Raw genomic sequence first — 6,000 nt, forward strand, 5'->3', positions numbered from 1 at the left:
GCTCTGAAACCAATTGGCAATAGAGGGAGTAACTCCTTGCCTTATAAAGTGGTAGTTCTTCTCCTCTTTTATCAATGTGGGACAACCCTCACATGTGGGATTTTGGGTTTATTCACACTCCCACTCACTTGTGAGGCCCACTTTTCACACAGAGTTGACAAATTCAACTGCTCTGAGCAACTTTGCTCGTCCGTCTTCAAACTTTGGTCCATGAAACCCAGGTATTTAGCCATGGGCTCTGATACCATGTTAAATTCAACAACAGGCCTTGGCCGCACCCAAACGGAGGAGAAAGAGTCCACAATTTAGGCCCAATAAGGTTCCACTCTAAAACCAATTGGCAGTAGAGGGAGTAGCCGCTTGCCTTATAAAGTGGTAATTCTTCCCCTCTTTTATCAATCTGGGACAACCCTCACATGTGGGACTTTGGGTTTCTTCACAAATATATACGGTGTTAAAATCGATATTTAGATCAAAGTTGGTTGATGTGAGTGGTAAGGGCTCTCATCTCTTAAACAAGTGGCCAGATGTTCGATTCCTGATTCTTTTGAATGAACAAACCAAATTTAGGAGATGTCTACTTGTTAAGTTGCTTTCAGTACCTCGAAGGAGATTTCCCTATCTGTCGGTAGGGGATACTCCTTGTCAACACCAAATCGACATTTATATTCATAAAATTTTGGGTTTCTACGGGTACCTTTGTGTTTTCTCAAATTCCAAGTGGAATCTCTCATTTTTTTAAAACATCATTGGTACCACTAAACTTATTAAATACAGAGTCGTTTTTAAAATACCCAAATTACTAAAAATCAAATTTTCAAACAGATAAATTTTATATAAAAAATACCCCGTATGTTTATAATCGAGTAAGCGATATTTATGTTAATAAGGTACGAAGCTATGCCTAGGCCTTGGGCCGTATAGGCCATGCGGCCCGGACAAGCTCTAACAGAATAATTAAACGTTAAGTAGTAGAAGTTTCAATTATCTGCAAGTGGCAATGCTGCTTTCTTCAGACAACATAATAATATAATACTCCTACAGTGAGATTATTTTCATTAAAAACATATCTACTCACCTTAACATAAAAGTCACCAAGCCTGTACACTGTTCATATGAACAGTAATCCTGCGCTTCATTTTGGCTTGCTTTCCTTTCTTGCGCTGCGTTTTGCAATAGGGCTGTCACACTTATATGTTGTTTGGGCTGTACTGACTGGTTTGTTGGACTTACTCTTCATGGGCTGTTAGCTTATATGACAGAAAAGGCCCGAATTGCTATCTACTCCTCCTTTTCATTATTTTCCTCCCTGCCATTCCTTCACATTTCTTTCTTTTCCTTATTTTACTCCCTGTCTTATGTTCCCCTCCTACCTTCTCCCTATATATTCTCCCTAAACTTTTTGCATAACAATCGCCCTTCATTTTCATTTTCACCGGATTTTAGAGAATCCTTTTCCTTTGATTCACCTTTGCCTCAATTATTTCTTAAAAAATGAGATAAATAGAACAAGGAGAAGACTTGGAGGCTCTGAACACGGCCGTTGATGTGATGATTAGGGCGATTACAAATATGGTTAGTAATTTGTTTTTTTCACTTTGATAAAAAAATGGGACCCGAATTTTTAATTTTCCGCCTTTTTATCTCACCTTGGTTTTTTAAATTTAAAAGTTGCATTACTTTACTGCTCTCAGGTTTATTGTCCATATGTTTAAATTATCTGTAATTTACGTTGCCGTTTGGTGATTTGAAATTGTTATTTTGTATTGATTTTTGACTGTTTATAAGTTTTCGATGCTAATAAGAAAATGATTTTCTGCAACGAAGGATAATGAATTTTATAATGGTGGATGCAGGAAAGGTAATGTTTTCAAATGAATGTGAAAGAGGAAGGGAGATGAATTGAGGAAAGGTGATCTTCATGATTTATGCTTGCCTTAGATTTGATTGGACGTATTGTCGTAGGAGATGGTGTTTTAACACCTGCTATCTTCAGTATTTCTTTTCGTTTGTCCTAAATGTATTAACTATTTATCGTGTTTTTGTATTTCGTTTGGATTTTTCTATTTTTATTTATTGTTTTAGTTGCCATTGACCGCGTCAGATGATGATTCTGGTTCGCTGAACTCAAATCTAAATTGGACTATTTGGTTGTTTTTATATAGATTAGTTGCCGTTTGCAGTGTTTTGCAGCAGTGTTAGGCTTGGAGTTCTCAATGTGAGCATCACAAATGTAAGTATTCTTAACATTTGGTTCATTTCTTAGTTTCACCTGTGGCCGGTACCATTATACTATTGTTATTAGTTAGGTAAAATTAGGACTTGGGTGATGCTTATGCTTGGTGTGATTTAGTGAAGGATCTAGATTTGTATGCAAGTTTGAGTAAAAGATTTGCTTTTCGGACTTATCAATGATAACACATTCAGTTAGCTACTGCCAAAGCTGCATATAATTCATGTGGTAGGTTCAACTTTTTGTCTAAATTGACTACTTGCCTTGTGTTTGTCACTAAACATGAAAAATGTTTCCTTATTCTATCACTTAGGACTTGCTGCTTGGGATGAGAGTAATTATTAAAGGAATAATGAGAGCTAAAATAAGAAGAAATGAGAGGAGATTGGTGCTTTGTCGTGCTTGTGGAGGGTGGAAAGAGGAGGTGAGGGAGGAATTATTACCTCTATGGGCTTGCTTGGGATATGATTAATTATTAAGGGATTAATGAGAGTTAAAATAAGAAGAAAGTGGAGGAGATAGGTGGTTAGTGGTGGTTGTGGAGGGTGAAAAGAGGAGGTGAGGAGGAATTATTACCTCTACAAGGAGGTAATGCATTATTTGAGGAGGGAGGAGAGTAATAATTACTCCCTTAATGGAGGGACTATTACACTATATTTCCCCATTTCTATCCATTTCTATCTCCAACCATCATCCCTTCCCTCCATTTTTTTAGTTCATTTTAGCTTTATTACTCCCTTAATCATTACCCCATCCCAAGCAAGCCCTAAAAAAGAACTATTGTTGCCTTTTTCTATTCAACATTAGTTAATTAGTTACGTCATGCCCATAAGTTGAGTGTGAACTAGCATTAGTTTATGGATTTTTTTGTGAATCACAACCTTTAAAAAAAAAACTCTTTGCAAAACACTACCTTTAAAATAAAAAATTGTAAAACACAACCCTTAAAAACAAAAAAGTTGCAAAACACTACTTTTAGGCCGGAGTTTGACCAAATTAATAAAAATCCGGTGATAACTCGCTATTAAGTACGCTATAAGTGCACCAAAAAAATCAATTACTCTACCACGTGTGAATGTGTGATGTCCAAACTCTTCCTTCAATTTTATTTCACTTAATTTTAGATCTGAAATCACCTTAAACAATCCCAAATTTTTACATGTTAGAAACCTTCTTCCTTGATTTTTTTTCCCGTCATAAAAGTTTTAAGGCGGCAGGGATGTCATAACGACATTTGAGAAGCGGTGTTGACGAAGATTCTAAACAGTCACTGAACATTGTGAAAAAAAAGAGGGGGTTATTTAGAAAAATTGAGGCAGAGAAGTGGTGAAGTGGATGACAGTGAGATAAAGAGGGAGGGAGATTTTACCGGGGAATTTAGAAAGAGGGGGATTAATTGGGGAGAAAACAAAAAAAAAACATAACAAGTCAAATAAACATGGCACGTGCGAGCTATTATGACACCGGAAATGAATAAAGCTGACGGAGCCCGACCAAAAAGTAGTGTTTCACAACTTTTTGGTTTTTAAAGGTTATGTTTTACAATTTTTGTTTTTAAAGGTAGTGGTTTCACAAAAAGTTTTTTTTAAAGATTGTGTTTCACAAAAAATCCTTAGTTTATCAATTGTTCTAATATTTAGTTGTGTTGGAGTTGTCATTGGTGGTGGACGGTGGTGTGTTTAGAAGCGTGATTATTTTTTCAACACAACACTATTAAATTAGGTCATTTCTCATTAGTGTATCATTCCTCTTAAACTTTAAAATTATTTCGGCAATTTAAATAGTTTTTGAGATAGCTAGGAATTGGGAAAATTGTGCATTGTTTTGGATATAACAGAGTAACTTTAGATAATATTTAACAAAACCATCTTTTAGGTGTTGGTAATGTTTTATCCTGAGTTATTATAACAAAACCAACTTTAGATAATATTCAAGCATGCGGTACTATGCCATTATAACAATTTCTCCTGAGTTATCTTGTCTACTAATACAATGAGTCATTCATTTTTAGCTGATCGCCACTTCAAGGAGGAGGTTGGATGAGAAGGTTGAGGTCATACGTGGAGGAGATTTTTTTGGGCTTGGGGTCGGAGTCGGGGTTGGGTTTAAAGGAGGTTGGAGAAGGAGGATAAAGAGAGAGGAGTTGCGGTTTTGGAGGGTGAGGCTAAAAGATGAGGAGAAGGAGGTTGAGGTTGATGTTAGAGTAGGTTGGAGAGGAGGGTGGGGGTTGAAGCTTGGTTGAAATCATTGATAAAGACGTTTCAATTACATAATAAAGAGATTTGTACTCCCTCCGTCCCGGTCATTTGTTGTCCTTTGGTTTTGACACAAAGACCTAGGAGAGGAGAGGGGGCCAATGACTAAATAACAAGTCGAATAAATTGAGTACGAATAATCAAATTACTCGTCAAATTCAATCTTAAAATAGAAAGAACAACAAATGACTGAGACACCTCAAAATGGAAAAGGATAACAATTGACGACGACAATTGACCGGGACGGAGGAAGTAGTATTTAGAGTCTGGCTGTCTCTATCTTATGTTAGAGTCAAACAAAATCGTTTCGTAATTTGTATTTGGATGTGGAACTTTACTATTTACTTTCTATTGGTGAAAAGATTAAACATAGATTTTGTTTTGATGAATTAAAGTATTTTGGATTTCAGATCAAAGGAGTTTTGAATTGCTCGATGTCCTCAGACTCCTCACAATCAATGACCCTGTTCTGTTGAGGTGTTCTTCAGTTCACATTGAAATGGTGAAACATCTTTGATCTCACCATTCCTCAGGTGACCGTGTTAAGACCATAGTTTTGTATATGCTAAAATTAGAGGAAAATTTCCATCGAGCTTGTGAGGTACGGACAACAATGCGCCCACAGCCTACAACTGACAGCGGCGGTACCAACTAAAGTCATGCGATCGCACCACGATTGAAATTAAATTAGATCGGGCTACTTATGATGTATTCAGTGATTTCTTTAGAGTTAGAACAAGCCTCTATTACTACGCAGGTTGGATTTTGTTCATCGTGGTGAATTTTTTTGGATTAATGTTAACTTTGTACAATTTAGGTGGCAAAGGAAACACCATGAGCTGCTTAACTTAGAACCAAAACAATTTGACAAAGTAACTTTGTTGTAAAACAGTGTTATAATAAATTGTTGTTAAGAATAATTTGACCTTTCTTAAATATTTGTACTTTCGATAATTAAAATAATTAATAACTATTTAAGTTCTAAAATCCGAAGTCCAATACATAAGTTTCTATATCTTGGGGTATCGCGCGCACCGCGCGTGATACAACAACTAGTAGGCTTCATAAGACAGCAAATCAACAAAGGTCAACTCGCAGAAAAGCCCCATATCTAGCCGTACAATTTAGACAACAGGAAAGCCCCATATCTGTCGGTAGAGGATACTCCTTGTTAACACCAAATCGACATTTAGAATATATTTATAAAAATTTTTCTACGGGTACTTTTATGTTTTCTCGAATTCCAAGTGGAATCTCTCATTTTTTAAAAACATCATTGGTACCTCTAAACTTACTAAATATAGAGTCGTTTTTAAAATACCCAAATTACTAAAAATCGAGTTTTCAAACAGATAGGTTTTATAAAGAAAATTCCCCGTATGTTTATAATCGAGTAAGCGATATTTATGTTAATCAGGGACGAAGCTATGCCTAGGCCATTGATTTATGATTTATTTATACCATTTCTCCTCTTTATTCTCATTCATTTCCACTTCATTTGAGTCGGTTTTG

General features: G+C 36.0%; 1 long non-coding RNA gene across 1 annotated transcript; it reads left to right on the plus strand.

Moving 5' to 3' along the window:
• Positions 1-1,293: 1,293 nt before the first annotated feature.
• LOC141647309 (uncharacterized) lies at positions 1,294-5,424 on the plus strand. The gene is made up of 4 exons (XR_012545715.1): positions 1,294-1,575; positions 1,857-1,912; positions 2,166-2,233; positions 4,899-5,424. It is a non-coding gene; the product is annotated as an uncharacterized LOC141647309 (long non-coding RNA).
• The last annotated feature ends 576 nt before the right edge of the window (positions 5,425-6,000 follow it).

Source organism: Silene latifolia, chromosome 3 (assembly GCF_048544455.1).
Source record: "Silene latifolia isolate original U9 population chromosome 3, ASM4854445v1, whole genome shotgun sequence".
Taxonomy (NCBI): domain Eukaryota; kingdom Viridiplantae; phylum Streptophyta; class Magnoliopsida; order Caryophyllales; family Caryophyllaceae; genus Silene; species Silene latifolia.